Here is a 24,072-nt window from a genome sequence, read left to right as displayed (position 1 = left end):
AAACATGCTTTTTGTGTTCATGAAATGTACACGTGTTTCAGATGTTTGTTGTGGTTTGGGTAAAGAAAATAGGCAGCCAATATGATAGAGGTGTTCTATAAACAATAGCTTCTCAAATTGCTTGGACAAAGTATTTTAGATGTGGGTATTTGTTCTCTTAGTTGTACAGTTACATTCACACTTCGTTTACCCTACATTCACACTTCGTTTACCCTACATTCACACTTCGTTTACCCTACATTCACACAAGTCGTCCAAGGAAGTCATAGACCGCATTCATAATTAGGATTTTTTTTTAGAAGCACACCCAATGTTTTATTTACCTGAAGATTAAAAATACATATGTAAAGCCGCTCCAGCTGAAGACAGCAATGAAGGCTGATTTCCATTGTGGTCCTCTCAAGTATCACTTTGTCATCACATAGGCCTGTCTGTTATCCCAAAAGTAGCTCTCGCTGTCATTGATAAAGTCACTTTGTTATGTAGATGCTAAACCACTGTCACTGTGAAGCATTGCTCATAGTATCACCACTGCAGTTCTGATATGTTCTCTCTGCTTGACCATCAGGTGGTCCGGCAGCACTACCTGGCTCAGTACCCGGCAGACTCTGCCCGCAGCCGTTATCCCACTATGATGCTCAACATCACTGTTCCCGCATCCACTGTAGACGTCAACCTGACCCCCAAGAAGACCCAGATTCTGCACCAGAACAAGGTTCCGTTTTCTCCTTTTTTCCTCAATTTCCTTGCGGACAGATTCATGTTCCACACTACCACTATCATTCTATGAGCTTTGGTTGAAAGAATACTAAACTTAGGGGAAACTAAATATGATTGAGGATGTTCGAAAGATTTATAAAAACGGACAGTAGCTGCAGAACCAGTTACCAGTCAATTCATCCTTTTCAGCTTTCTGACTGATTCAGCTGCAAATATGCGATGCAAGATCCAGTAAGCAAATTTATGATTTCCCTACATGTAGCCTCTACGGTACAGCAAGGAATCCATTTACTTGCTTTGGCTAGCTAACGTTACTGTCCCTTTGCCCTTTGTCCAACTATCTCATTTATCTCCTCAAAATAACTTGATTGATTTTCTGTGATAAAAATAGGAAGTGCTGACAGTAAACAGTAAGTTGCCAATCAGTTCCTTAGCCATATTAACTAAATGTGCAATTACCTGGGTGCACAGCCACTGCCTGTAAAGAAGGGAAAGTGAACAGCATGGGCATTAGTGTGTTATGTTATTTCTCACAGAGACTGTGACTGTTAGGAGGCTGTGCTGGCAGCATTGGAGACGCTGTTGGTTTCCTTGTATAGCCCTGGTTCGGGGTCTCCTGCTGAGGTGCCACCAGTCACTGTAGAAGATGCCTACAGTTGCCCATTATCACTGGGCAACTGTAGGGGAAACGCTGACGTAGAGGACAGTCTTATGGAGCACAGTGTCACGGTGGACAAAGCAATCTAGAAAAAAGAAACGCACACCTTTAAAGGCGAGGTGCTGGCTAGCGGAGTAGAACACTAGAAAATAAAGGAAAGCCGCACACTCTAAGAGCTCAGATGCAAAAATTTAATAACCAACGTTTCGACAGCGAAGCTGTCTTCATCAGGGTATCATCAAACACTGCGAGATGAGTCATTTATATAGTGTCAAGAGACACACAGGTGTTTGTAATCATGGCCAAGTATGGCCTAATATCATTGGTTAACTGAAATATTTTAAAAAATGGCATACAAAGAACATACAAAAAGACAAACAAATGGATAGCATACGATCATAGCATTTGTAGTCTAAAATGTATCTAACAAACAATTACAATGGCAAAATCACAATTATCACAAGAATGGCTTCAGATCAAAGTCTATGTTGAGACCGAAGGGAGCAAGGGTCTTTAAATTAAAGATCCAGGCAGCCTCTCGTTTTAACAATAAATTATCAAGGTCACCCCCTCTCCTCGGGAGGGTGACATGTTAGATACCAATATAACGCAGAGACGAAATCGGATGGTTTGCTTCCAAAAAGTGGGCTGCAACTGGGTAAGTTAAGTTTTTGCACCTAATGGTGCTACGATGCTCTGAGATACGTACTTTTAATTCACGCTTTGTTTTACCCACATAATTTTTACCACAAGGACAAGTTATAAGATAAATAACTGCCTTAGTGGAACACGTAATAACACCTTTAATTGGGATAGATTTCCCTGTTTGGGGGTGTTTGAAGGATCTACATTTATAAGTGCCATTGCATTGAGCACAGCCATTACACTTGTAATTTCCATCCAGTATGGGCGCAAATAGATGTTGTTCAGGAATATCTTGGGGTGGTAAATCAGAGTGTACCAATTGGTCTCTGAGATTTCTTCCCCGCGAGAATACGACCAGGGGAAGATCAGAAAACACATTAACGAGACTATCATCATATTTCAGAATGTGCCAATGTTTGTGAACGATTCCTTTAATTTGTTCAGAGCACTTTGAATAGCGGGTAGTGAGAACGCAAGAATGCGTCTTTTTGCGAGACTGACCTTGAAAAAGGTCATGTCTCGTTTTGTTTTGAATTTTCTCAATGGCAATATTAATCTGATCATTGTTGTACCCCCTCTCCTTGAACTTATCCTGAGTCTCAGCCATATTTCTGTCGAAATCTGATTGTTTAATACAAATTCTTTTGATTCGACAGAATTGGCTGTAGGGCAAACTATTTTTCAAGGGAAGTGGGTGACAACTATCAGCCCTCAACAAACTGTTACGATCAGTAGGTTTCCTGTAAAGATCAGTGTAAGCCCTGGTTCGGGGTCTCCTGCTGAGGTGCCACCAGTCACTGTAGAAGATGCCTACAGTTGCCCATTATCACTGGGCAACTGTAGGGGAAACGCTGACGTAGAGGACAGTCTTATGGAGCACAGTGTCACGGTGGACAAAGCGCCATTTGGCTACAGTGATGGCTCTCCATCCAGGGTAGTGGCTGGTGACCAGACAGTAAACACTAGCTCCTCCTCTTCCTCTGAAGACTGGATAGTCAACCAAATCCCAGGGGACTTTGACTTTTTTACTACTGGAAGATGAAATTGCTTTGACCTGCAGCGAGATAACAAATCCAGGCCCAGCTAAAGGCCTGGAGAGGCTCAACAGCCATGACCAACATCCTGACAAAGACGTTGAGCAGTTATCAGCAGTGAGTTGGAGCCGAGGCACGGCTCTGACAGACCCCTCCACAGGAGAGCCACTGCAGTCCGTCAAGGTCCACCTGCCCACCGGATGCAGCAGTGACCTGGGCCTGGTCGAGGCCAAGGATCAGAGCAGCCCTGGCAAAAAGGTGTCCAACGCTATAACAGAGAAACGTGCGTCACTGACGGCCTACAACCTGATCAGTAGCCGTACCATGAGGACCCCCCTGTCCCCCGCTGCCTGTTTGAGAGGGAGACCCGGGCAGAGGTTCTCCAGGAGAAGCCCGCAGCAAGCCTCCAGGACATCACCTCTGCCGTGCAGGAGAGATGGAAAAACCTGGGGGAGGAGGACCGAAAGAAGTGAGTTTCCAGACTTTACCTTCGAAGCAGTTTCCATTTGTTATTATTAGCAAGGCAAAAAAAGAAAGATTGACCTGTCACTTGCATGTGTAAAATATGGCCCTGGAAATTTTGCTTGGCTTATTCATGTTGCTACCCAGACAGAATTGTTAATATGAGCTATGTTTATATTTTCCAGACTGCATCTGATTACTAGGTTACATGGTCAATATTTTCCACTGTAAAACAGGTATTCTGCATGAAATATCTCCTTTTTCCAAAGTATGCCATGCATCTTGAGCACTCAAAGGTATTTTGCTGGTCAGACGGTTAATAAATTTAATATTCTGTATGTGGACACACACTAACCCTCTCCTTTGTCTTGCCCGTCTGGTGCGGCTTGTTCGTAATCAAGATGTTCTAAGGAAAATCAGCAAGTGCATAAGATGGGCCACATTTCTTGAATTATACTGAACAAATATATAAATGCAATAATTTCAACGATTTGAAATAAATTCATTAGGCCCTAATCTATGGACCTTACATGACTGGGCAAGGCCCAGCTGTAGGCCCACCCACTTGGTAGCCAAGCCCAGCCAATCCAAATGGGTTTTCCCCACAAAAAGGCTTTATTAAAGACAGAAATACTCCTCAGTGTCATCAGCTGTCCGGGTGGCTGGCCTCAGACGATCCCGCAGGTGAAGAAGCTGGACGTGGAGGACTGGTGTGGTTACACATCGTCTGTGTTTGTGAGGTTAAACGTACTGACAAATTCTTTAAAATGATGTTGGAGGCGGCTTATGGTAGAGAAATGAACATTCAATTCTCTGGCATCAGCTCGTGGACATTGCTGCAGTTAGCTTGCCAATTGCACCCTCTGTGGCATTGGATTGTCTGACAAAACTGCACATTTTAGAGTCTCCTTTTATTGCCCCCAGTACAACGTACACCTGTGTAATGATCATGCTGTTTAATCAGTTTCTTGATATGCCACACCTGTCAGGTGGATGGATAATCTTGGCAAAGGAGAAATGCTCACTAACAGGGATGTAAACAAATTTGTGCACAACATATGAGAGAAATAAGCCTTTGCTGCATTTGGGATCTTTTATTTCAGCTCATGAAACATGGGACCAACACTTCACATGTTGCATTTATATTTTTGTTCAGTATATAAATTATGAACATGTTCGAGTATTTCGCTTTGTTGCGGTTTCGTCTAATAAAAATAAGATAGGAGAACGAAACTGATATGAATAAAATTCAGAAAATGCAATGGAACATTTTTGTGAAACTTTAGGAAGTTACACAAACCTTACATTTTGTGACCCTGCTTTAATTGCCTTTCCACAGCTGAGAGGCCATGATTTTCGGTGGTATCTGTATAGTACAGCACACTGTAATAGTGACTCATGATTCAGCACGAGAGAGGTCACCCACCTTTGTGCTTCCCTAATAGTGAAGAATTGTTTTAAATTGGACATATATAAAAACATTTTACCTTTATTTAACTAGGCAAGTCAGTTAAGAACAAATTCTTATTTTCAATGACAGCCTAGGAACAGTGGGTTAATTGCCTTGATCTTGCAACCTTTCGGTTACTAGTCCAACGCTCTAACAATTAGGCTACCTGCCGCCCCATATCAAAGATAAGCAATGCACGTCGTACTGCCATTAGGGACTTTTGAAAAAATAGAATCCCAGAGCTGACAAGGTAAAAATCTGTTGTTCTGCCCCTGAGCAAGTCGGTTAACCCGCTGATCCCCGGGTGCCGAAGACGTGGATGTCGATTAAGTCAGCCCCCCGCACCTCTCTGATTCAGAGGGGTTGGGTTAAAAGCGGAAGACACATTTTAGTTGAATGCATTCAGTTGTGCAACTGACTGACTAGGTATCCCCCTTTTTCTTTTCTAACAACATCCAGATGCACATCCACATGCCAGTAAAACAAATCATAAATGGCATTATCTTCTGATCTACATCCACTGAGACTGAACAACTCAACCAGCATCATGGAATAACATCATTACCCTCTACTGAAAGCACTCCACCCAATTATCGTGGATTACTGCGTACCAATTTAAAGTAATTGAAAGGACGGAAAATGTGTCTCAGCGTTAGCCTACGTGTGGAACTTATGTAAGGTATGGACGAGTGTATGGAAAAAGACATCTGTTTAGAATCCCGCCTTATGTTACAACTGTCTTAAACGTGAAATAAGACGAGGCAAATATTTGGCTCCTTTCCGCCGCCACTGTTAAGGGGCACGCCACTTCTAGGAATCGTTATCGCTCTCATGTGAACTCTAGTAACACAGGTCAGTTGCATGTGTGGATGCAGTGCCATAAGCCAAAATAATCATTTACTCGGAAGCGTATGGGAGTGCAAGTTAGCAGATTCAATTGCCTTTACCCCCTTACACCAAACCAGGCTTTTTACGAGTGTAATTTAGTTTACCTTACCTCTAGGACATAGCAGCAGTGGCACACCTGGGATTTCGTCTCATTGCCCTCTGATGAAAGGTCCAGAGGCATTAGCAGCAATATTATGTTATTGTAGTGTTACAACCTTTTGGGCTTAATTGATTGACAATCTACATTATACTTACTTACTCCTTCTTCCCCTATGGGACATAAGGCTACAATGAGAGTTCCTTCCACCACTCTCTGTCCTTGGCCACGTGTTGTGCCTTGCCCCCACGAGAGGTTCATCTTGGCCAGCTCGTCCGTCTGTCACAGTTCTGCGCCAGGTAGTTTTAGGTCTTCCAGGTTCTCTTTTCCCTGGTGGTCCACCTTAGGGCAATTTTTGGGATGCTATCCTGCTCCTTCCGGAAAACATGGCCAAGCGAACGCATTCTTCTTATCTTGATTTGGTATGTGATGTTCTGGCCTTTGGTCTTCCTGTAGAGTTCATCGTTGGTGGTTTTTATTTTGCCAGAAAATTCTGCAGATTCTTCTGAGGCATCCATTATGGAATGCCTCAACATTCTAGGTGGTGGACAGAAAGCCGAAAAACGTGAAGTTGATTGATCTCCTTCGAGGGAGCAGATGTTTTTGTATATCAGTGAAACATTGTTATAAAGACTAGAAAATTTGTTGGCACCTTCAAGTCTTGCACATTTTCATAAAAAATATATTTCAACACTGTCTGCACAGGCACATTTGCCAAACTTGGAACCAATCAGAACTCCCGTACATACCCCTCGTGATGAAGGCAACCAATGGCCGGCTTCTATCTAAGATGTAAACACAGATTTACAGTCATTGAAACACAGCCTCACATGAAAACTTGAGCTGCTGTCTGTGTGTAATGACTGAAGTAACATAAATATCTGTTTGAGTGCACTTGAAAAATACAGCTTGCAATGAACATTGTCTTGATCATATGAAGGGTTAACTCCATTGACCACTTAGCCAATTTATTGAAGCTGGCTAATGTTAGTTTGATTAGCCTAGCAAGCTACTGTAAATGTAAATTTGCCTGCTGAAGAAGCCAGTGCTTCATTAGTTCTGTCTCTGTTGGTGAATTAACTGTTTGGATCATGTGTTGGCATGGTTATATTTATACAATTTCAAGTAACTAGCTTAAAGAAACATTCAGTTATATAATTAGCATAGAAACCCAAATAAAAGCATGTAGATTGAAAAATGTGTGTGTCATGTATGCTAGAATGGAGGTTTAAAAACGAACATTACAGCTACCTTACAATACAATCTTCTCTAAAAAACAGCTGGGCAAAAATGTATACAATGTGCTCTGCAATAACATGACCAGAGTTTGATTTCTAAACCAGATGTGTTCTCAAATGTCAGCAGCTACCCAATACCATGGTGGGCATGTGTAATTTTAATATTTATTTATTTATTTGACTTTTATTTAACTAGACAATAAGAACAGATTCTTATTTTCAATGACATCCTAGGAACATCCTTGTTCAGGGGCAGAACGACAGATTTTTACCTAATCAGCTCGGGGATTTGATCTTGCAACCTTTCGGTTACTAGTCCAACGCTCTAACCACTAGGCTACCTGCCGCCCCTAATGTTTGATGCATTGGAATATACGGTATGGAGAATGATACAGATTTTGCAGCGTTATAGAAAAAGCAGTTGGGAATGAATGTTTGAGTTTCAAATTCTAAATGTAAAGGGAATATATTTAGGTGGTTTAAATGATTAGGCTAACTTTCCCAACAAGCTATCAATCTCACCTCACAATTAGACGTTCATCCATGTTTCTCAAACGTGAAATTGCCAAGTTGTTCCAAACGTCAAATTTCGAAGTACGGTTAAATTAAGGCATTAACTCTTGAATGATTAAGGTTTGGGATAGGTTCAAAACAAAATTGCTGGATTCGAACTTGCAACCATTGGAATTAGAGGCAGATGCTTACGCCCATCCGCCATCCCTGTCCACAACGCCCATCCGCCATCCCTGTTGCCCCTAGTGTCCGGTTTCCACGTCATCTCCCAACGTCCTTAGACATGGATGGGTGTTGAATACTGACTTGTGTCTGGCTGAACCTTCTTAGTAACCTTCTTAAGTTGGCGGTGCCAAATTCTTGCCAATACATTATTCTACTACTAACTATGACTTAGTGTGAGGCATGTTTTCCATAATGTTTGTTTCATGCATGTACAGTCAAACAAAGAACATCACATTTAGTGTTTCACCATTTGAGTATGGAAACAAGTAGGTTTTATTTATTCGCACTAAAGAAAAGTGAAAGACAAAACTAACCGATTAAAAAAAATTGTGAAAACAGTGTGCAGGTGAGGTTGGAAGTGCAAAAGGGCTTATGAAAACCACACCACAAATATATGTACAAACAAACGTTTGTTCAGACAGTTAAACAAAGCATATTAATTATAATTGTACAAAATATACTCAGTATACATAATCAAACATGTTGTTTCTTGTGTACGGAGAAAAAATTTATGAAATGTGCCATTTCTGCATTCACTACTGTAAGTCGCTCTGGATAAGAGCGTCTGCTAAATGACTAAAAATGTAAAAAATGTTGTGCGAGTTAGGCTACATGGAGGGGATTATTTGGTAGTTGGTTCATCAGGCTGACCCCCAGTTTAAGCTTGTAGTTATTGAGGGATGACGGTGATTTGACAACGTGAAGATAAGAATTCCAGAGTATGGTACCTCAGTCAATTCTCAGATACAATCAGATACAATTAGATACAATGCGAGGTGCGGCAGTGGGGAAGGTGAAGCTTATCGCAGTGTCTTGTGTTCTATAGATGGATTTCAGAATTAACCTGTAGTCCATTGAATGGTTTATGTAAATTGTCTGGGAGGAATGAGTATTTGAAGATGAAAGTACATAATTGGTGTACGTTAACGTCGTAAATAGATAAGATAATGAGTTTCTTAAACAAAGGTGCAGATGGAGCCAGGTAATTTGCAGATAGAGCCTGCGGTTTCTCAGGCAATATTTTAAGTATCTAAATATAGTGTAACCTGGCTACTAATCGATGTGTGTGTATATATAGAGAGATGTGCCATGAGGCGCACCATCTTACAATTCTGCAGTCCAGAAATGAGAGCTTTTACTATCTATGCCAAAAGCCTAAGCCTCTGATGGGGGAAGTAGCACTGTCATCAACGCATGCTTCAGTATCCCCCCCCCTCTCTCTAGGAGAATGTGTGTGCCCTGGCCCCATAGGTGTATCGAAAGGATCCCACCAATGTAGCGCGAGATAAGTACCTTAGTAGAACGCAATCTTAAGATCGTGTGGTCCAGAAACAAGAACTCTACCATTTACAGAAAAAGCCTGGGCTCTGGACGGGGACAATATCATTTTAATCACTGCATGTTACAATAGTCAAACAATCAGTTTTTTCACCTCGTCAATCTGATGCTATATGGGTTTCAGTGGAGGCTCTTCAAAGGAGGAAGGGGAGGGCCATCCTCAGTGAATTTCATATATTTTTTAACACATTTAAAATATTATTTTTAGATAAATCTATACTAAATATATTCACATGTCCAAAATAATTTATTAAAACACTGTTTTGCAATGAAGGTCTACAGTAGCCTCAACAGCACTAGAGTAGAACCATGATGTAGCCGGAGGATAGCTAGCTTCCGTCCTCCTCTGGGTGCATTGACTTCAATACAAAACCTAGGATGCTCATGGTTCACACCCCCTTCCATAGACTTAGAAACAACAGGGGTTCAAACTTTAGAATCCAGTTCCTACATTCGAATTTAAAAATAGATTTTATCAAACAAAACTATGCTACATTTTAGCTCTGCGACCCTCGGGATGACAAATCAGTGCAAGATTACTGAATGGAAGTACATTATTTACCTTCGAGGTGAATGTGCAGTATCAAACCAGTTGCCGTGATATGTTTTTTTGTGCACTCTCCTCAAACAATAGCATAGTCTTTTTTCACTGTAATAGCTACTGTATATTCGACAGTGCAGTTAGATTAACAAGAATGTATGCTTTCTGCCCATGTAAGAAATGTCGATGTCCTGGGAAATGTTCTTGTTAAGAAAATTTTCTTGTTAAGATTTTCTTGTTAAAAATAAAACATACCTTTTCCCACATTTTGTTACGTTACAGCATTATTCTACAATTAATTAAATAAAAAGTCCTCAATCTACACACAATAACCCATAAATACGAAAATAAAATAGAAATACCTTATTTACAAAAGTATTCAAACCCTTTGCTATGAGACTCGAAATTGAGCTCAGGTGCATCCTGTTTCCATTGATCATCCTTGATGTTTCTACAACTTGATTGGTGTCCACCTGTGGTAAATTCAATTGATTGGACTTGATTTGGAAAGGCGCACACCTGTCTATATAAGGTCTCACAGTTGACAGTGCATATCAGAGCAAAAACCAAGCCATGAGGTTGAAGGAATTGTCTGTAGAGCTCCTAGACAGGCTTGTGTTGAAGCACAGATGTGGGGAAGGGTACCAAAATATATCTGTAGCATTGAAGGTCCCGAAGAACACAGATTCCTCCATCCTTCTTAAATGAAAGAAGTTTGGAACCACCAAGACTCTTCCTAGAGCTTGCCACCCGGCCAACTCAGCAATCGGGGGAAAAGGCTCTTGGGAGGTGACCAAGAACCCGATGCTCACTCTGACAGAGTTCCAGAGTTCCTCTGTGGAGATGGGAGTACCTTCCAGAAGGACAACCATCTCAGCAGCACTCCACCAATCAGGCCTTTATGGTAGTGGCCAGACGGAAGCCACTCCACATTAAAAGGCACATGAAAGCCCGCTTGAAATTTGCCAAAAGGCACCTAAAGACTCTCAGACCATGAGAAACAAGATTTTCTGGTCTGATGAAACCAAGATTGAACTCTTTGGCCTGAATGCCAAGCGTCACGTTTGGAGGAAACCTGGCACCATCCATATGGTGACGCATGGTGGTGTGGATGTTTTTCAGCAGTAGGGACTAGGAGACTAGTCAGGATCGAGGGAAAGATGAACGGAGCAAAGTATAGAGAGATCCTTGATGAAAACCTGCTCCAGAGCACTCAGGACCTTCACCTGTGGAGAAGGTTCGCCTTCTAACAGGACAACGACCCTAAGCACACAGCCAAGACAACGCAAGAGTGGCTTCGGGACAAGTCTCTGAATGTCCTTGAGTGGCCCAGCCAGAGCCTGGACTTGAACCTGAACGAACATCTCTGGAGAGACCTGAAAATAGCTGTGCAGCAACGCTCCCCATCCAACCTGACCAAGTTAGAGAGGATCTCCAGAGAAGAATGGGAGAAACTCCCCAGGTGTGCCAAGCTTGTAGCGTCATACCCAAGAAGACTCAAGGCTGTAATCGCTGCCAAAGGTGCTTCAACAAAGTATTGAAAGCCAGCATCCTGGAGTCGCCTCTTCACTTTTGACGTTGAGACTGGTGTTTTGCGGGTACTATTTAATGAAGCTGCCAGTTGAGGACTTGAGGCGTCTGTTTCTCAAACTAGACACTAATGTACTTGTCCTCTTGCACAGTTGTGCACCGGGGCCTCCCACTCCTATTCTGGTTAGAGCCAGATTGCTCTGTTCTGTGAAGGGAGTAATACACCGCGTTTTACGAGATCTTCAGTTTCTGGCATGGAATAGCCTTCATTTCTCAGAACAAGAATAGACTGACGAGTTTCAGAAGAAAGTTCTTTGTTTCTGGCCATTTTGAGCCTGTAATCGAACGCCCAAATGCTGATGCTCCAGATACTCAACTAGCTTCTTTAAATCAGAACAACTGTTTTCAGCTGTGCTAACATAATTGCAAAGGGGTTTTCTAATGATCAATTAGCCTTTTAAAATGATAAACTTGGATTAGCTAACACAACGTGCCATTGGAACACAGGAGTGATGGTTTTCTGATAATGGGCCTCTGTACACCTATGTAGATATTCCATTAAAAATCAGTTTCCAGCTACAGTAGTCATTTACAATATTAACAATGTCTACACTGTATTTCTGATAAATGTTATGCTATTTTAATGCACACAAAAATGTGATTTTTCAAAAACAAGGACATTTCTAAGTGTCCCCAAACTTTTGAACGGTAGTGTATATACTAGGCGGGGTTAGTCACCAAAGTCATAGACTGTTTTCTCTGCTACCTCACGGCAAGCGGTACTGGAGCACCAAGTTTACAGTAGGACCAAAAGGCTCCTTAACAGCTTCTACCCCAAGCCGTAAGACTGCTGAACAATTAATCAAATGGCCACCGGACTATTTCCATTGAGCCCCCCCTCCCCTCCATTTGTTTTGTACACTGCTGCTACTCGCTGTTTTATCTATGCATAGTCACTTTACCCCTATCTACATGTACAAATTACCTCGACAAACCTGTACCCCCCCATAGACTCGGTACCGGTACCTCCTATATATAGCCTCGTTATTTTGTGTTTTTGTTTTAGTTTATTTGGTAAATATTTTCTTAACTCTTTCTTGATCTGCACTGTTGGTTAAGGACTTGTAAGTAAGCACTTCACGGTAAGGTCTACTACACTTGTTGTATTCGGCACATGTGACAAAGTTTGATTTGATCTTGAAGACTAAATTCAATCAGTGGCGGTCGGTGCCGTTTAAGATGAGGGAGGACAATTCTATTTTTTAAAGAGCATGACCTTATTTCTATTACAGCATATTGGATGACTGTCATTCATATTCTCTTTACCCAGTTCAATGTAACATTGATAGGTTTAGGCTACTACATGATACTCTAATTTTCCCTGTACCCATCATGAGGTTGCTACAACCTAGTCTATGAACAAAAGATTACAACGTTGGTGCACAGGTCGAGAGAACATTAAGTGGACAGACAGCGACACATTCAATACCGCCTTGCCTGCATCTACCTGATCTTGGCTGTAATAATTAGTCCAACAGTTGCAAACGAGAGTTTCTATTGCTTCCACTTAAATGTTTTTCAACAGAATCGGCAAAATGAATACACCCCTAGTCACACGTAAACACAGTTCACATTCATAACAGCCACGTTGTATTCCTTGTCACATCCGCACTCTCCTCCTCTCATCTTTTTCCTTTGTTTGTGGACTTTAATGCACAACACATCAGCTGTATGTGACCAGGCGAAAAAACCTTTCCAAGCCAAACAATAACTGCTACACACAGCCTAAATCGTTGTCACCATATTAGCTAAAGTAACGTCATAGTCAAAATAGCTAATAGATCTAACGCGTTAGTAAACCCGCTACAATCATGCAGTAACATTACAGTGCATTCGGAAAGTATTCAGAACTCTAGACTTTTTCCACATTTTGTTACGTTGCAGGCTTATTCTAAAATTGGTGAGAAAACAAACAATTTAATCCAACACACAATACCCCATAATGACAAAGTAAAAACTGTTTTTTTAGAAATGTATTAACAACGTCTACACTGTATTTGATCAATTTGATGTTATTTTAAATGGACAAATTGTGCTTTTCTTTCAAAAACAAGGACATTTCTAAGTGACCCCAAACTTTTGAACGGTAGTGTAGGTCCTGGATGGCAGGAAGCTTGGCCCCAGTGATGTACTGGGCCGTACGCACTACCCTCTGTAGCGCCTTACAGTCAGATGCCGAGCATTTGCCATACCAGGCAGTGATGCAACCGGTCAGGATGCTCTCAATGGTGCAGCTGTAGAAATGAGGATCTGGGGACCCATGCCAAATCTTTTCTATCTCCTGAGGGGGAAAAGGTGTTGTCGTGCCCTCTTCGACTGTCTTGGTGTGTTTGGACCATGATAGTTCGTTGGTGATGTGGACACCAAGGAATTTGAAACTCTCGACCCGCTCCACAACAGTCCCGTCACTGTTAATGGGGGCCTGTTCCTGTAGTCCACGATCAGCTCCTTTGTCTTGCTCACATTGAGGGAGAGGTTGTTGTCCTGGCACCACACTGCCAGGTCTCTGACCTCCTCCCTATTGGCGGTCTCATCGTTGTCGGTGATCAGGCCTACCACTTGTGTCGTCAGCAACCTTAATGATGGTGTTGGAGTCGTTTGGCCACACAGTCGTGGGTGAACAGGGAGTACAGGAGGGGACTAAGTACACACCCCTGAGGGGGCCCAGTGTTGAGGATCAGCATGGCAGACATGTTGGTGCCTACCCTTAGCACCTGGGGCGGCCCGTCAGGAAGTCCAGGATCCAGTTGCAGAGGGAGGTGTTTAGTCCCAGGGTCCTTAGCTTAGTGATTGATGAGCTTCGCGGACACTATGGTGTTGAACTCTGAGCTGTAGTCAATGAACAGCATTCTCACATAGGTGTTCCTTTTGTCCAGATGGGAAAAGGCAGTGTGGAGTGCGATTGAGATTGCGTCATCTGTGGATCTGTTGGGGCAGTATGCGAATTGAAGTGGGTCTAGGGTATCCGGGAGGATGCTGTTGATGTGAGCCATGACCAGCCTTCCAAAGCACTTCATGGGGCGGTAATCATTTAGGCAGGTTACCTTCGATTCCTTGGGCACAGGGACTATGGTGGTCTGCTTGAAACATGTAGGTATTACAGACTCGGTCAGGGAGAAGTTGAAAATGTCAGTGAAGACACTTGCCAGTTGGTCCGTGCATGCTTTGAGTACACATCCTTGTAATCCGTCTGGATAAAATGGCATTTAGCTCTTCTGGTAGGCTCGCGTCACTGGGCAGCTCGCGTCTGGGTTTCCTTTTGTAGTCTGTAATGGTTTTCAAGCCCTGCCACAGCCGACGACCGTCAGAGCCGGTGTAGTAGGATTCAATCTTAGTCCTTTATTGACGCTTTGCTTGTTTGTTGGTTCGTCTGAGGGATTTCTTATAAGCGCCCAGGTTAGTGTCCTGCTCCTTGAAAGCGGCAGCTCGAGCCTTTATCTCGATGCGGATGTTGCCTGTAATCTATGGCTTCTGGTTGGGATATGTACATACGTTCACTGTGGGGAAGATGTCGTCAATGCACTTATTGATGAAGCCGATGACTGAGATGGTGTACTCCTCAATGCCATTGGATGAATCCCGGAACATATTCCAGTCTGTGCAAGCAAAACAGTCCTGTAGCATCCGCGTCATCTGACCAGTTCCGTATTGAGCTAGTCACTGGTACTAACTGTTTTAGTTTTTGCTTGTAAGCAGGAACCAGGAGGATAGAATTATGGTCAGATTTGCCAAATGGAGGGCGGGGAAGAGCTTTGTATGCATCTGTGTGTGGAGTAAAGGCGATCTAGAGTTTATTTTTTTATTATTTTAAAAAAAAATCCTCTGGTTGCAGATGTGACGTGCTGGTAGAAATGAGGTAAAACGGATTTAAATTTGCCTGCAGTAAAGTCCCCGGCCACTAGGATCGGCGCTTCTGGATGAGCATTTTCTTGTTTGCTTATGGCCTTTCTAGAGTTGGTTGAGTGCGGTCTCAGTGCCAGCATCGGGTTGTGGTGGTAAATAGACTGCTACGAATAATATAGATGAGAACTCTCTAAGTTTCTTGTCTGTGTGCTGTTAGTGTTTCTTGTTTTGTATTATGTTGTGTTTTTTTTATTAAAACACTCACTCCCTGAACTTGCTTCCCGACTCTCAGCGCACTCGTTACAGTCTGTCCCGAGCTCAATGGCGCAGGAAACTGAGGGCCCAGAATATTTTATACAATGTTGCAAGGAGCTTCAGGTCAGACCTAAGTTAATAGTTGATACAGTGTTTCAAGTTTGTTGCAGACAGGCCATGTGTAGCCATTGAAATTTATAGGATATTTATTTTTATCAGGATATTTTCTACCTGAAGGCTGCAATGTTTTTATTTATTGGCTTTATAGGCTATTTTTACATACAGAAGTTGGCAATGGCAATATAAATTACTTTTTAGATTTGGATAGAATTTTGATTAACCACATGACAATGATTTGGAGATACAAAGACGTTATTATAAATGAAACGAAACTGTTCCATATGAAAATCATAACTGGCATGCCAGATCGGTAGAAATGGTAAGATAAATTGCCATTCCACATGAGAAAGTTTGCCGACGCCTCGTGTAGCCTATTACCGGCAACTTCAGGAGTATAACAGCAGAATCTGCGAAAGCCAGTAGGAGCGGGAGGAGGATGTTCTGCACAGGTTAAGTTTAAAAAAATATATACAAAAAAAATACATTTTATCTTTATCTCTGGCTCCCTCTTGAGTCATTAGTGTCTTATTTCATCTAACAGTGAGCTTAACTTTACTGACTTTATTGTCCCCATGGGGAAATTTTGTTGCAGTATTTAAATACAAAACAAATTGACAATACAACTTCCATAACAGTTACATACCAATAACAAGAGACTAGCCTGCTGGCCTTACTGGGTCGATAGGAACATTAGCCCAAGCTATTTAGGAGGGATATCACGCCTGGCACAAATTAATGTCTAGTTCTGTTTTTCACGCTGAGGGGTGCGCTATACCTGCGCCGAGAGGGGAGTAGTTCAAAGTCCGGGTACAGGGGGTGGCTTGGGTCTAAAATGATTTTGTGATCCTGGCGGAAGGCCCTGACCTTAAAAGATCTCATCCAGGCCTGTCTGTTTGACTCCAAGTACCTTGCTTGCTGTGGTAATAATCCTTCTCACCATATATCTCTGGCTGACAGTGGCATTGCCAAACCAACAAACAATACAAAAGTTAAAATACTCTCAATAAAAGATTTGTATAACAGAGTCAGTACAGTCAACATTAAAGATCCCAGCTTTTTGAGAAAGTACAGTCTCTATTGACTCTTTGTAGATCAGTTCTGTACATTTACTCCACTGAAGCTTATTGTCCAAGAGGACATCCAGGTATTTGTATTCCTCTACAATCTCTATAGCATCAGACAAGCTCAATGCATATATAGTTTATTTTATTAAAACATATAGGTTGTGTCTATATATGGAAAAATACACTTTTAAATATTTTGACCAAACGATTATTATTATTATTTTTTTCACCTTTATTTAACCAGGTTGGCCAGTTGAGAACAAGTTCTCATTTACAACTGCGACCTAGCCAAGATAAAGCAAAGCAGTGCGACAATAAACAACAACACAGAGTTACACGTGGGATAAACAAAAGTACAGTCAATAACACAATAGAAAAATCTATATACAATGTGTGCAAATGGAGTAAGGAGGTAAGGCAAAAATAGGCCATAGTAGCGAAGTAATTACAATTTAGCAAATTAACACTGGAGTGATGGATGTGCAGATGATGTGCAAGTAGAAATACTGGTGTGCAAAAGAGCAACAAAAAAAAGAACTGGAATTTAACTTTTTAGTGACGGGGCAGTATTCGGATGAATGAAATGGAAAATGGAAATTCAGATGAATGACGTGCCCAAAAAAACCTGAGAAAAAAATCCAACCAGGAAGTGGTTTGTCGTTTTTTCAACTGATTGCCTTTCCAAACTACAATGTCTGTGGGGTCATTTTGCACTTCCTAAGGCTTCCACTAGATGTCAACAGTCTTTAGAACCTTTTTTCATGCTTCTACTGTTACTGGGGAGAGAATAAGAGCTGTCTCAAGCCTGGGACCAGTGAGTTGTTTACTGCGCATTCACGCAGGCGTGCCGCTCCTTCTTTTTCCTCTGTAATGAATACGCTATTGTCCGGTTGTAATATTATCGAACATTTATGTTAAAAAGACCTTAAGGATTGATTATAAACATCGTTTGACATGTTTCTACGAACGGTAATGGAACTATTTGACTTTTCGTCTCGGGTTTTGTGCTCGCGCATTATGCCTTTGGATTAGTGATCTGAATGCGCAAACAAAACGGAGGTATTTGGACATAAATATGGAGTTTATCGAACAAAACGAACATTTCTTGTGGGAGTCCTGGGAGTGCATTCCGACGAAGATCAGCAAAGGTAAGTGAAGATTTATAATACTATTTCTGAGTTTAGTTGACTCCAGAACTTGGCGGGTAACTGTATAGCTTGCTGTGATGGCTGAGCTCTGTACTCATAATATTGAACAATGTGCTTTCGCCGTTAAGCTATTTTGAAATCTGACACAGCGGTTGCATTAAGGAGAAGTGCATCTATAATTCTTTCAATAACTGTTGTAAATTTTATCAACGTTTATGATGAGTATTTTTGTAAATTGATGTGCTCATTCACCGGATGTTTTGGGAGGCAAAACATTTTTGAACATCACGCGCCAATGTAAAATGGGGTTTATGGATATAACTATGAACTTTATTGAACAAAACATACATGTATTGTGTAACATTGAGTCCTGGGAGTGTCATCTGATGAAGATCATCAAAGGTTAGTGATTAATTTTAGCTGTATTTCTGGTTTTTGTGACGCCTCTCCTTGCTTGGTAAATGTCTGTGTCGTTTTTCTTGTTTAGGCGCTGTCCTAACATAATCTAATGTTATCCTTTCACCGTAAAGCCTTTTGAAATCGGACACTGGTTGGATTAACGAGAAGATTATCTTTAAAATGGGATATAATAGTTGTATGTTTGAGAAATTTGAATTATGAGATTTTTGTTGTTTTGAATTTGCCGTCCTGCTATTTCACAGGCTGTTGGCAGTGTGTCCCGCGGGTGGGACGCTAGCGTCCCACATGTCCCAGAGAGGTTAAGGCGGCCAAAGGAGGTGTTGGCTTTGGGGATGACCAGTGAGATATACCTGCTGGAGCGTGTGCTACGGGTGGGTGTTGTTATGGTGACCAGTGAGCTGAGATAAGGCGGAGCTTTACCTAGCAAACAATTATAGAAGACCTGGAGCCAGTGGGTCTGGCGACAAATATGTAGCAAGGGCCAGCCGACGAGAGCATACAGGTCGCAGTGGTGGGTGGTATATGGGGCTTTGGTGACAAAACGGATGACATTGTGATAGACTGCATCCAGTTTGCTGAGTAGAGTGTTGGAGGCTATTTTGTAATTGACATCGCCGAAGTCGAGGATCGGTAGGATGGTCAGTTTTACTAGGGTATGTTTGGCAGCGTGAGTGAAGGAGGCTTTGTTGTGAAATAGGAAGACGATTCTAGATTTAATTTTGGATTGGTGATGCTTATTATGAGTCTGGAAGGAGAGTTTACAGTCTAGCGAGACACCTAGGTATTAGTCGAAAGAACAGACTTTCGGTCGACCAAGATTTTTTTTAGTTGGGGACAGCCCTAGTATGTATTCCCCTATGTCTCTGGCTGTTAAATCCTCCATTAAATAGCATTGGCATGTTCTCTCTACAGACCCCTCTGTGGGTCGGGCTTTTCAGACTATGCCTCGATTCGCTTTTAAACGTGCTAGAAACCTAAGGGACAGCCTGGTAAGAGCAGATTAATATGTACCCCTTCAACATTTTCTGTATACCCTCCCCCCAGGCAATTTTCTATGTCATAATTGTGTGAACTGCGATGTCATAATTGTGTGAACTGTAATGCAATGACCAATGGTGATTTCTTTCTTCACCCTCATACGGGAATGAAAACAAAATTTGTGGTCCATTTACTGTCAAGTGTTCATGTGGCTATTATTATGTTGGAAAGTCTAAGAGTGAATTGAAAGTTTGTATTACAGAGCACAAGTGCAACATCAGAACTGGTGACGAGAAGTCCCCTGTAGCCAGACACTTTAATGCGGTCAGACATGTGTGCCAACTGAAGTTCCAGGATGTTCCAAGTTGTACAGCCACATAAGAGAGGAGGTAATAAGAGAAAAATGACTGTTACAGAGAGAGGCATATTATATCCATGTCTTACAAAACAGAGAGCCCTAGAGGCCTTAATGAAAAACTCGTTAGGTTACTTCCTGTGAGCAATGTGTAGTTTTCTTTGTTTCTTTTTATTTTGTGGGGATAACAGTAGAAAATGTATGTAAATAATGATTGGGAAAAATCAGTACTACAATGTGACGTCCGCTATAAATATGGGTGGATGTCTATAGTTCTCCAAACACTGATGAAGGCTATCTCAGAAACATTTGTTTTGACCTCTGCTGCAAAAAAAAAACAAGACAATATTTCAGTGAGTACTTGATTTTCCTTTCTTTCAGGAGATGATAATATACCATTTCTTAATTGGCTAAAGGGTTTCTGGTCCTTGCAGGTATGAAGATAAGGCAAAGAAACACCTGGAATGCTATGACCTCCAGACCAAGCTGGCCTCAGATCGAGGTGTGAGAGAGCCCGAGAGGGGGCTCAGTCTGGGCTCCCCACTGAGTCGGCCCCAGGGTTAGAAACACAAGGACCTGCCTTCTAACCAGCCGGTCCTGGACCAGCTCTTCTCCTCCCAACTCCAGAAGAAGAGAACCCCCGGGCCCAAGCCCTCACAACCACTACCGTAACTACCGCCTTTCGTCCCAGAGCGTCCCAAGACTTCGGGGCCACAGGCTTGTAAATGGCTTGGCCTCTCAAAACGCCTGGGTCGTTTTATTTGGTAGAAAGCTCATGTTGTTAAATCCGTTTCGGGTGGAGGAGGCCTTGCTGTTTAGGAGACTTCTGCTGAATAATATACTTCCCGCAGCGATCCTGCAGAACCCTATACAGTTAACAGATGGGTAACATATCACTCCAATTTCTCAACTGACAGCAAAAAAGGGAACATTGACACGATCTTGTTCTCAGCTCATAAATTGAGTGATTTCCTTGCGCATTCTATAATCTGGTTATTATGTAGCACCCCTCATGTATCTAGTTACACTTAATTTTACAGTTTGCTATTTACCTGATATACTTATAAATAAAACTGTGTAGTTTTTTATAATTACATAAATAATTCCTTTTTGGATTACTGTGAGATTCATTGAAACAAGTACTACAATGTCCATTTGGTATCAGGTACAGATTTGGTGTTTTTTTATTGTTCTTGTATTTTTCTAGTTTCCTAGTGGGTGGCTGAGTGTACTCAGGCTCTCTGGAACATGGAGAAGGGAAGTCCTGAGCTGAGTGGAGTGGCCTTCTTCTCTGATCCCAGGCTTGTGGCCAACGGGTTTCAAATCCGACTCACTCCAGGAAGGGTAGAATATCAAATTAATAGATTTTTCCATTATGGTAGGTAAATTGACAAATGTAATCTTGAGTTGAAAAAGACAAATGTAAAACCTTCACAACATTAGGGGACCCAGCACTGATCCCTAAGGAACACCTTTTCTTTGGCTGTTTGGTGAGGAGATCAACCCTCTCCATGTTACCTGGCTTAAGCGATAGACTAGAGCGGATGCAAATCATTTGAGTGTTTCCAGATAGCGATTAGCTTGAAGAAACATGACTTTTCTTTGCACAAGCTGACATTTTTAGCAAATCCCCTTATTAACAATTATGATGATGACATTGCGAAGATAAATTGCTTTAGAGGAAAGAAAAATGTCAGCACCTGGTCCTGGTGTTGCAGTTGAACAAGCAGTGAAAGTTCATTGGCTTGTTAAAAAGGATTTAAGCTCTAGAATGTTTCTCGCTCGTTCTCCTAGTATGGTACTTTCATCCAACTTACCTTCTTTAGCTGGTAAATAAGACGGTACAGAAAGGCTGGAGCAACGAACCGCCCTTGCTGTCTCTGCCTTGGCGGCTCCCCTCTCTCCACTGGGATTCTCTGCCTCTAACCCTATTACAGGGGCTGAGTCACTGGCTTACTGGTGTTCTTCCATGCCGTCCATGGGAGGGGTGCGTCACTTGAGTGGGTTGAGTCACTGACGTGGTCTTCCTGTCTGGGTTGGCGCCCCCCCCTTGGGTTGTGCCATGGCGGAGATCTTTGTGGGCTATACTCGGCCTTGTCTTAGGACGGTAAGTTGGTGGTTGGAGACATCCCTCTAGTGGTGTGGGGGCTGTGCTTTGGCAAAGTGGGTGGGGTTATATCCTGCCTGTTTGGCCCTGTCCGGGGTATCATCGGATGGGGCCACAGTGTGTTCTGATCCCTCCTGTCTCAGCCTCCAGTATTTATGCTGCAGTAGTTTATGTGTCGGGGGGCTAGGGTCAGTCTGTTACATCTGGAGTATTTCTCTTGTCTTATCCGGTGTCCTGTGTGAATTTAAATATGCTCTCTCTAATTCTCTCTTTCTCTCTTTCTTTCTTTCTTTCTTTCTTCTTTCTTTCTTTCTTTCTTTCTTTCTTTCTTCTTTCTTTCTTTCTTTCTTTCTTCTTCTTTCTTTCTTTCTTTCTTTCTTTCTTTCTTTCTTTCGGAGGACCTGAGCCCTAGGACCATGCCTCAGGACTACCTGGCATGATGACTCCTTGCTGTCCCCAGTCCACCTGGCCGTGCTGCTGCTCCAGTTTCAACCGTTCTGCCTGTGGCTATGGAACCCTGACCTGTTCACCGGACGTGCTTGTTGCACCCTCGACAACTACTATGATTATTATTATTTGACCATGCTGGTCATTTATGAACATTTTAACATCTTGAGCATGTTCTGCTATAATATCCACCCGGCACAGCCAGAAGAGGACTGGCCACCCCTCATAGCCTGGTTCCTCTCTAGGTTTCTTCCTAGGTTTTGGCCTTTCTAGGGAGTTTTTCCTAGGGAGTTTTTCCTAGCCACCGTGCTTCTTTCACATGCATTGCTTGCTGTTTGGGGTTTTAGGCTGGGTTTCTGTACAGCACTTTGAGATATCAGCTGATGTACGAAGGGCTATATAAATACATTTGATTTGATACAGTTTACAGCCCACCCGTTCCTTCTGAGAGAAAATAGGCCTTTATTATTGTTTAATTCAAGCTGTTGAAAGGTCTCAAGGATTGTCCAATTCGATTTAACAAAGGTTGGGGCCATTGGATCAGTTAAGGTCATAGTTCACAAATAATTTAGAAATGTCAAACATAAGAGCTGGAGTAACAGGATTATGGTCAATTATTTCTGACAGAGTTGCTATGTCAGTATTGGATTAGCAGTGGATGAGACAGAAAATATAAAATGTTACCCCAAAATGTTTCCACCGTATGCAACATGTTAGAGTTGATGAAGGGATGTTTGTATTCTCACATGAATCTTGTCTAGCTGCTGACTTGGGACCAAATTCCCCCTGGTGGAAAGCGCTAAATAAATCCAACCTGTTATTATGAGTCATAGTTGTAATCCCTTGCCATCAATTACGGAGGGGCAAAATTCCAGTTAAGATTCAAAGACCACAGATTTACCATTTGTATTAGCTTTTTGATAGCTTTCCAATGTTTCTATTTTTTGGTCAATATGTGTGTACCGGTATTCTTTTATCTGGGCTTTATTTGTAAATCGGGAGGTGGCAGAACACAATTGATCATGGGGGGGGGGGGGGGGTGAACCGGGGGGTTCTGAGGTACTGGAACGAATGAAAAAAAGTGTCAAACACAACATAGCAGCACAAACAGCCAGGTAGCCTACTATATAGTTGTGCTGAAATGGACAGCGCTCTCCGGTGCTGATTAAAAGACAATTTATGCTTGATCCGAAAATGTGGTCGAAGGCTCCATATGGAGGGTGTGACGCAATTGCGGAGCATCCGGAGGCATGCAGAGGCCAAAATAAGTTCTGTACTCATTCGCCGTGTGCCTCCCAAATTGTGTAACAATGCAGAGAGCTCCGTATAGCTGTGCATTAACATGATTGGTTGATGGTAGGTGGGGGCGGGAAGTCCTATATAAACACAGACTCACTTCCTTGACAACTTTCTTCATAAAAGCGCTGCTTAACAGCTCTGCGCTGCTCTGCAAAGCGCGAGAAGTATGAATGCCCTGACTTCTGCAGAGGCTGTATCACCGTAAATGCTGCACGACTAATGCAGATGTAGGATTGACCATGCAGCGCCGCCTTTTATTCACAGCATTTTATACTGAACAAAAATATGAATGCAATATGTAAAGTGTTGGTCCCATGTTTCATGAGCTGAAATAAAATATCCCAGAAATCTTCCATTGGCACAAAAATATAATTTCTCTCAAATGTTTTGCACAATTTTGGTTACATCCCTGTTAGTGAGCATTTGTCCTTTGCCAAGATAATCCATCCACCTGACAGATGTGGCATATCAAGAAGCTGATTAAACAGCATAATCATTACACAGGTGCACCTTGTGCTGGGGACAATAAAAGACCACTCTAAAATGTGCAGTTTTGTAGCACAATACAATGCCACAGATGTCTCAAGTTTTTTTAGGGAGCGTGCAATTGGCATGCAATTGCAACAAAATCAAAAGT

The 24,072-nt window shown here is 42.2% G+C and overlaps 1 pseudogene across 1 annotated transcript in view; it reads left to right on the top strand.

The window, feature by feature from the left end:
* Window positions 1-20,697, top strand: part of LOC106586073 (PMS1 protein homolog 1-like) — a 30,249-nt pseudogene extending 9,552 nt beyond the window's left edge. The window contains exons 8-11 of the transcript XR_014382688.1: window positions 573-715; window positions 1,273-1,458; window positions 3,019-3,526; window positions 20,129-20,697. The product of XR_014382688.1 is annotated as a PMS1 protein homolog 1-like (transcript). The remainder of the gene's footprint in view (window positions 1-572; window positions 716-1,272; window positions 1,459-3,018; window positions 3,527-20,128) is intronic.
* The last annotated feature ends 3,375 nt before the right edge of the window (window positions 20,698-24,072 follow it).

Source organism: Salmo salar, chromosome 25 (assembly GCF_965601325.2).
Source record: "Salmo salar chromosome 25, fSalSal1, whole genome shotgun sequence".
Classification (NCBI taxonomy): domain Eukaryota; kingdom Metazoa; phylum Chordata; class Actinopteri; order Salmoniformes; family Salmonidae; genus Salmo; species Salmo salar.
This window is presented reverse-complemented; position numbering and strand designations above follow the sequence as displayed.